Raw genomic sequence first — 9726 nt, 5'->3', positions numbered from 1 at the left:
ACTGACAAGGTTTTTAATGAGGTAGTATTAAATAGATATATTGTAATAATATTTTAATCTTTTCAATAATTAGAATGCATTCAAGGGGGAGTGTTGAAATATAATGTAAAAGGTAATTAATGGATTTATTCTAATGTGAATGCATTCAATGTAATTGTAAGTAGAACTTGTCTATAAATGTGGAAGTTTACCAATATAGAAACCACACCAATGAGTAAAAATCTTTCTATATTATAACTTTTGCTCATTTTGCTTCCTCTTTATCTCTCTAAGTTTTAATAATTAGTCTTTTTTATTGATTTTTGAATTTTAACTTTTTATTAGTTTTTTATTAAACAATTAATATCCAACAACGAATTGATGGAGCACCTCCATAACTATTGCCTTGAACAATTAACATTGAGCCTTAAACAATTGCTTATCGACAAATATTTATAGTAATTAAGTTGTATCGGCCAACAACTTCAGTCAATTATCATTTTACAAATATACTACTTTTAGAGATAAAAGAGAATGTGAAAAGTAAAAGTAGTAAGATCATATTATAAAAAACGAGGTGTTGAAATACACGAAGATGGTCGAATGCAACAAGAGGGGGGTGAATTGTTGTGTATCTAGCTTTACTTTGTTTTTCTTCTAATTTGTGGAATTTTAACAAACAAAATAAAGCTTAAACTTAAAAAGCAAAAGATAAAAAGGAGACAAAGATTTTACGTGGAAACCTTCTTGGCCTAATAAGAAGGAAAACCACGACCCCCCGGGATTTCAAAATTATCACTATGTTTTAGGCAATTAAATACAATTACATAAAATTTGCTTCACTTGAAGCTTCTCTACTCTAGGCCTAATTCTCTTTCTCTACTTTCTCCTTCTCTTTCTTTTCTCATGTTTCACTTTTCTATTCCCTTAGACTTCTCATGAATCTAATTACAACAAATCACTCATTAACCCTTACAAGGCCAATTCTCAAGAGATTAAAAATCAAAATAATTACTTAATAAAAATATAATAAATTAATTGGCATTTAAAAACTGAAAATATTTTTCTTAAATGAACTCCCTTTAATGGACACTCTCTTGGATGGATATCGGTTTGAGCAAAGTCCCTCTTATTTATAGTGGGAACAGACAGCAGTTACCTTAGACATACCTCCCACTATCATCCACGTTCTCAAAATAAGAGGATAGTGGATTTGCCAAAAAAAAACTGAATGACCGGCTGTCATTTGCTCAAAGATAAAATCAGTTTCCTTAAGCTAAAAATAGCATAGGAGTTAAAAACATAAGATCCTAAAAAATTTGAGATCTTATTTTAGCCGTCCAAATTTAAACGGAGACTTATTCAAAATGAAGAATAAGTCTTCTCCATATTTTAGGCAGTTAAAAAGACTTTTTGCCAATTAATAAATTAATTTAATTAAGCAATTAATTAAACTTTTAATCTTTTACATTAACTAAAAACAGAAAACATAATTTTCATAACTTCCAGCCAATGTATTCTCCAGACCTGTATCGTGGGGAACAATGTACAGTCTCCATCTACAACTTTCGTCAGAACATTAACTCTAGGAACAGTAAGCTGACTTCCAAAGCAATTGTCCAATTTCTTGGATGTTCAAGACACGTACAGCTTCCACGAACCAAGTCATAGGCTTCATCAACGATTAACACAATCGGATATTTACCTTCAAAACAATCTCTTTAAAATATGTTTGTTTATTTAAAAGTGAAGTCATCATCAAAACCTTAAGAGCCAACAAATTCCCCCTTTTTGATGATGACAAACTTTATAAACAAACTTAAGTATACTAGAGTAAAACAAATTTCTCAGAGCATACTAGAGATTAAAGCAACTCTAAATCACTTAGTAAATCAACTCATTAAAATATAATTTACCAAGCATGCATATACCAACTTACTTTAAAAACATAATATTAAATTGTTTAAATAATTAAACTAAAACAAACCAAAATAAAATAACCTAAAATAAACTAAAACAGTTAAGTATTTTTAAAAGAAACAACTTTAAAACAGTTAAACCAAAACAATTTACCAAAAACAACACAGATGATAAATTTAGCATAAACATAATTAGCAGCATGATCCTTGCACACAACACATTATCTTCCATAATTGAATCAATATGAATCAATTGAGATATGTAACTGTCAATTCACACAGCTCCTCTTAAGTTTGTGCATTCTCTTCCCCCTTTTGTCATCAATCAAAAACAAGATAGAAACTATCAAACCTCAGCACAAACCATGTAGATTTGTCAGTGATGAAAGCAAGAAACAATAATGAAAGTAAGCACCATGAACAGTAATCAAATCTGCATATAGATAGTTATCACAGACCACAGATAAAAGCAAAAGAAAGAAAGTCAGCAGTTGTTCAACATTACAACATTGAACCTCAGATGGTACAAAACAAAGAGTGAAATTGTTTATCAAATGTGACAGCCAACAAATCTAAAAAAACATAGGGAGAGGGATCAAGGGGCAGTCTCTTCTTCATTTATATATTCGGTCTGCACATCTACAGTATCCAACTTTGCACCAAGACGATCCTCCATCATGGTAAGTTGATCAACTATTGAAGCGAGTGAGACACGAACTTCATCTTGAAAAGCACTGAACTGAGACTGTAGGTCATTGAGTTTAGAAAGAACAGAATGTGAAGAAGCTTCAGGAATAGGATTAGGAATAGCACAACCAGTACCAGGTGATGATGGAAATGGTGGTGGTGTAGAGTGAATAGGTGATGGTGGTGGTGATGGAGTTTGATGTGGTAGTGGAGTGGTTGGCTTGGGAGAGAGAGGTTCATTTGATGTAGGCTCAGGCATGGTTTTAATTGTGGTATCATCAACCATTGCAGCCTTTCGTTTTGAAGCAAGCCTACTACTCTTCCTTTGAACAGCTTTAGCCTTCTTCCTTAATGCAATCACAGTCTCTTCATCACTAGAATCATGACAGAGATTGTGATCCACATCTTCTCCTAATACTCCCTACTGTTCTGCAGTTTCCCCCTTACTTGCATCCCCTTCTTTATCTGTTTCAGTGGGAACCAGCTCTTGTTCCTTTTCTATTTCTTTTACTTTTTCTTCTTCTTTTTCTCCCTCTTTTTCTTCTATTTCTTCCTCCCTCAACTCTTCTTCTTCTTCAATTACTTACTCATCAGATTCTACATCAATAACTTCCTCTGATTTGTGTATTAACACCCCTTCTTCGTTTAATTTGAGATGCAAATTTTGCAAACATTTTGCACCTATTTTCATATTGGGTCCCATTGGGAACTCCAACCCTTCCAATGGGACATCAAATCTTCTGAAAATCCAAGTCAGCAACCCTCCATATCCAACAAAATTCTTCCTTTCAATACAATGGGACAAATGAGAAATCATCAAAGATGGAAAATTTATCTTTATATGGTTAGCCATGCAATAGATCAATGTAGCATCACGTAAACTTACTTCACTTCGTTTGGAGTTTCTTGGCAAAATAAATCTACGTGCAATATTGTACAGTAATTTATGCAGAGGATTCAAAATGTTATGGCTAATTTTCCCTTTTCTTTCAACTCCTAAAAATTTTAAGATTGTTTTTTCATTTATCCTAGAAAATACTATTTTTGAACCAACACAGTATGTATCAAACCCAACATTTGGAACATTGAACCATTCCCCCAGCAATGCACTATTAAATTCTATTTTAATGTTCTTGACAGTACTAGAACATACTCCACAATCATTTGAGAAATTTGAAATAAATTCTCGCATAATATTTGGAAAAATGGAATTGCAACTAAACTTTGACATCAAAACTTCCCATTCTTGATATTGCAGAATGTCATGCAGTTGAGGGAAATGGACAGAGTCATACCAGTATTTGTCTAGTCCGAAACCAACAGACATTTCCTTTGATATTTCTTCAGCACTATTGGGGTCACTCTGCTTCGAACGTTTGACTACTTTGGAAGATGAACCACCTTTTGGTGATGAGATCTTGCGTTTGGTACCGGTAGGTTTAGTAGATTGTTTGGGTGATTCTTGTGTGGTTTCTGTGGTTGTGGGTGGTGCAACATCCAGTAATGGTGGAGGAAGAACTACCCTCAGTGGTTTTGGCTGGTTTTGTGTAGGGGATTTGGGAGTTCTCTTGCTGGATTTAGAGGATTTTGGGGTTTTCATTTTTGAATTTTGAAAGACTTGAGAGAGAGGAGAAGGACGGTTTCTTGAAGAAGAGTGTTGATGCGTGTTATGACGTAAAGGGAAGGCTTTTAAATGATTGAAATGACGGTTACCTTAAGTCCCATCTCTTTATTGCCATTTTCATTACTTGAGAGAAGATAACCGTTTCCCATTTTATTGATTTATGTTGACTATTTATTATAAAGATATGAAATATGAATTAAAAAAAATGAAAACAAAATAAGATGATATTAAGTTATAAAAATTATGAATTATGATATTATGAAATATTATATGAAGAAAATAAAGAACATACTGCTTTGGTCTGATCAAATTAACAATATGCAGACGAGAAGACATTCATAGTACAAGCTTTATTAAGTGTTTACCTGATCCATGCAATAATTGATTCTCAATCAAAATATTGAGGTTGATTCCTGACCTTTTTCATTCTCATGATGCTTCATTGGGAATTTTATGCAATCAACTTTAGTGGAGCTTGATCATACCAAGTTCCAATCTCATCTTTTCATATTGTTCCCTTGGAAGCGGTTTGGTCAGAATATCTGCAACTTGTTCATTTGTATTAACATGCTTTAATACAATATTTTTGTTTTCTACATTATCCTTAAGAAAATGATGTCTGATATGTATGTGTTTAGCTCGTGAGTGATGTACTGGATCTTTAGATATACATATGGCACTGGTATTATCACAATAAATAGGAATGCATTCAATTTTAATACCAAAATCTCTTAGTTGCTGTTTTATCCAAAGCATTTGGGAACAGCAAGCTGCTGCTACTACGTATTCAGCTTCGGCTGTGGATAACGCAACCGTGTTTTGTTTCTTGGAACTCCATGAAACTAAACATGAGCCAAGAAATTGTACCATACCTAACGTGCTTTTTCTATTAACTAGATCACCTACATAATCTGCATCACTAAAGCCTTTTAAATCATAAACATCACTTTTAGGATAAAATAGGGACAAGTCGTCTGTTCCCTTCAAATATCTTAAAATCCATTTTACTGCTGTGAGATGTGATTCTTTGGGGTTGGACTGAAATCTAGCACATAAAGCAACACTAAATGAAATATCGGGTCTACTTGCAGTTAGATATAATAAGGAACCTATCATGCCTCGATACATTGTTTGATCTACGTTAGTTCCTTTTAGGTCTTCATCTAATCTAACATTTGTAGCCATTGGTGTATGGTTGGTTTTAGCGTTGTTTAGCCCATACTTCTTAAGAAGTTCTTTGATGTATTTTTGTTGATGAACAAAATTACCATTTTCAGTTTGTTTAATTTGCAAACCAAGAAAGAAATTTAATTCCCCCATCATGCTCATTTCAAATTCTGTACCCGTAAGGTTGGCAAATTCTTTACATAACAAATCATTGGTAGCACCAAAAATAATATCATCAACATAGATTTGAACAACTAAAATATCATAACCTTTATTCTTAAAGAATAAGGTTTTATCTATTTTTCCTCTTACAAAGTTATTTTGAATCAAAAACTTTGATAGTCTTTCACGCCATTGCCTAGGAGCTTATTTCAAGCCATAAAGAGCTTTATCAAGCTTGTAGACATGATCAGGACAAGAGGTATTTTCAAAGCCAAGAGGTTGTTCAACAAACACTTCTTCATCAAGAAAACCATTTAAGAAAGCACATTTCACATCCATTTGATATAACTTAAAGTTCATAAAAGCAGCAAAAGAAATTAAAATTCTAATAGCCTCTAACCTTGCAACCGGAGCAAATGTCTCAGTATAATCAATACCTTCTTGTTGATTGTACCCTTTGACCACGAGTCTTGCTTTGTTTCTTACAATTATTCCATACTCATCTAATTTGTTCCGAAATACCCATTTCAAATCAATTACCTTTTTGCCTTTTGGTTTGGGTTCTAAGTGCCATACTTTATTTCTTTCAAATTCATTTAATTCATCTTGCATGGCTACTATCCATTTGGAATCTTTTAGAGCTTCTTCGTGATTTTTGGGTTCAAGTGATGATAAGAACGCAAAATGTGCACAAAAGTTTCTCAGTTGGGATCTGGTTTGTGTTCCCTTATTCATATCACTTATAATCAGGTCAAGAGGATGATAACTTTGATATTTCCAAGGTTTGGGCACAAATTCTCTTGAGGGAACAGTAGCATGTTCTTGTTCAACATCTTGATTGGCATTTTGTTCAGCTGCTGGATCATTTTGGTCATCTGCGGGAACAGCTGGATTGGGAACAGTCTGCTGGTCCTTTTGTGCTGGCAGTTTCTGGACTTGGTCAGTTTCTCCTGCAACTTCTTGTATTGGCTGTTCACCTGCTGTTCCTTGATCTTGCACTTTAACTCCTTCATCAACATCTTCTAGATTTGCAAGACCTATTTTGATATTGTTTATTTCCTGTTCACTTGTTGAAAAGTTAGTTTCATTAAAGATTATGTGAACGGATTCCTCCACGCACATTGTTCTCTTATTATAAACTCTGTAAGCTTTGCTATGTGATGAATAACCGAGAAATACTACTTCATCACTTCTTTCATCAAATTTACCTATATTTCGTTTTCCATTTGCATGAACAAAACATTTGCATCCAAACACAAGAAAATAGGAAATATTTGGTTTAACACCTTTAAGCAATTCATAGGGTGTTTTAGAAGTGATTGGTCTAATTAACACACGGTTCAAGATATAGCATGCAATATTGACGGCTTCGGCCCAAAAATTTCTAGGTAGACCACTGGCAATCAACATAGTTCTAGCCATTTCTTCTAGGGTTCTATTTTTTCTTTCTACCACTCCATTTTGTTGTGGTGTTCTAAGAGTAGAAAAATTGTGATTTATACCATGTTCATTGCAATAATTCATAAAGTTTGAATTTTCAAATTCTTTGCCATGATCTAATCTTATGTGAACAATTAGATTGTTGGTAGATTTTTGTGTTTTGTTAGCAAAAGAAACAAACTCATCAAAAGCTTCATCTTTGCTTACTAAAAATATAGTCCAGGTAAATCTACTATAGTCATCAACTATGAGAAACACATATATTTTGCCACTACAACTTTGTGTTCTCATAGGTCCACATAGATCCATATGAATTAATTCTAATGGTCTAGAGGTAGTCACCAGATACTTTGATTTAAAGGATGACCGCACATGTTTTCTTTTAGCACAAGGATCACAAATTTCATTTTTGAGGAATTTTATTTCTGGTAATCCTCTTACTAGGTCTTTTGATCTTAAAGTATTAATCAATGAATAGCTTGCATGACCTAGACGCTTGTGCCAAAGCAGTGGGTCTTCTTCTATAACGCTTAAACACGTTAGACTGGTTTTGGGAACAGTGTCCAGGTCCACAACATAAGTGTTCCCTTTCCTGATTCCCTCAAGCACATGGTCTCCTGTGTTGTTCCTAGAAATTATGCATCATTCAGAAGTAAACTTAACAGAGTTACCTTTGTCACAAATTTGAGAAATACTTAAAAGATTGTGTTTTAAATTCTCGACTAAAAATACATTGTCAATGGCATGGGAACTTGACCTTCCAACTTTTTCTTTGGCGATTATCTCACCCTTCATATTATCACCGAAGGTTACTGTTCCCCCATCATAAGCTTCAAGTGAGAGAAATTTAGATTTGTCACCCGTCATGTGCTTGGAACACCCACTGTCGAGATACCATGAGTTGTTCCCCCTCACTAGGACCTGCAAAGCAAATTAATGGTTAAGTTCAGGAACCCAGTCATCCTTGGGTTCCCTGTCGATAATACTTGAATCACATTTGTTGATCCATATGCGTTCGACATAATTTTTATTTGCTTTGATATGCTGTTCCCTTTTTACACATTGATTTTTCAGGTGTCCAATTTTGCCACAAAAGGAACAGATTTTACTACTAGGGAGATCAACATAGACCTTTTTCTTTTTATCATGTTTAACATAACCTAGACCTTCTTTACTCTTTGGTTTAGCATTTAGAATCCATTTGGGAACTTCATTGATTTTCCCTTTTCCTTTTAAATTAAGTTGATCTTTTAGATACTTATTTTCTCTTTCACATCATTCGAATTTTAATTTCATTTCTTGAAATTTCGTGCTAAACACATGAGTGGATTTATCATTTTCAACCCTTTTTAATTCTAGCAATTTGTTTTGATTCTTTTCAATGTTAATAATGATGAATTCCTGCTTTATTTTCTCCAATTGCTTTTTCAAAATAACATTCTTATCTAACAAATCAAAAAATCTACTTTGCACATCGATCCTAAAAGTATTTAAGTATGAGATGTGATCTTTGCTTGACTTAAGGTTTTTCTCAATTTGGAGACACTTAGCTGTTTTTTCTTCAAACTTCTCTTGTGTTTCCCAAAATAACTTAATTAATTTATCCTTACTTAAACTGAATAGATGTTTAGGAGAAGAGCTAGAAGACATTACCTCTCTTTCTTTAGTCTCTTCATGAGATACCATGAGACACAAATTTGCAGTTTCTTCCTCTACTGGAACTTCAGTTTCAGCTTCGCTTTCAGTGTCACCCCAAGCTGCGATCATTGCTTTACGAAAATATGTTCTGAAGTTTCCCTTCTTTGGCATTCTTCTAGCTTCCCTTGTCTTCCCTTTGCCCTTCTCATTCTTCCATAGAGGGCAATCCTTGATGAAGTGATCAGTACTTCCACATTTGTGGCATTCAAAATTTGTCTTCATGTTAGCAGTTCCTCTTTCCTTATTATTTCTTTGGTTTCTATATCTGCTGTTTCTGAAGAATTTTTTGAATTTACGTGCCAACATAGCAGCTTCCTCTTCACCAGGTTCTGATTCTTCACTATCATCCGCTGCCATAGCCAGTCCTTTATTTCGGGAACTGTTAGCTGTTCCCAAATGCAGTTCGTGTGTCATGAGTGAACCAGCCAGCTTCTCCAAGTTGAACTTGGTGAAATCTTTGGACTCCTGAATGGCTGTGACCTTAGCTCTCCAGCGCTCATCTTGTGGAAGACTTCTCAGTATTTTCCTGACTTGTTCATCAATGGGAATGATCTTACCAAGAGAGACTAATTCGTTCGTGATATTTGTGAACCTGGTGAACATCTCTTGAATGTTCTCCCTAGGTTCCATAACAAACCTTTCATATCTGGACATCAGTAGATCAATCTTGGAGCGCTTCACTTCACTGGTGCCTTCATGGGTAACTTCCAGCAGGTCCCAAATCTGCTTTGCCGTTTTACAACCCATGATACGATTATGTTCATTTGGCCCGAGACCACAGTGAAGCAGCTTGATCGCAAGAGCGTTCATCTCCATCTTTTGAAAGTCTTCCTTTTCATATTCAGTGATTGGTTTTGGAATTGATTCATTGTTGGAGTTGATGGTCGTTACATCGAAATCTCCTATTTCAATTACTCTCCATACCTGGTAATTTTCGGCCTTTATAAAAATTTCCATCCTATTTTTCCAGTAGGTATAGAATTTCCCATCGAACATAGGTGGCCTTTGCGTAGAGTACCCTTCTTCCATGCGTTCGTTCATCTTCAACAT

Source organism: Amaranthus tricolor, chromosome 6 (assembly GCF_026212465.1).
Source record: "Amaranthus tricolor cultivar Red isolate AtriRed21 chromosome 6, ASM2621246v1, whole genome shotgun sequence".
Classification (NCBI taxonomy): domain Eukaryota; kingdom Viridiplantae; phylum Streptophyta; class Magnoliopsida; order Caryophyllales; family Amaranthaceae; genus Amaranthus; species Amaranthus tricolor.
The sequence above is the reverse complement of the archived record's forward strand: the minus strand, read 5'-3'. Positions refer to the sequence as shown.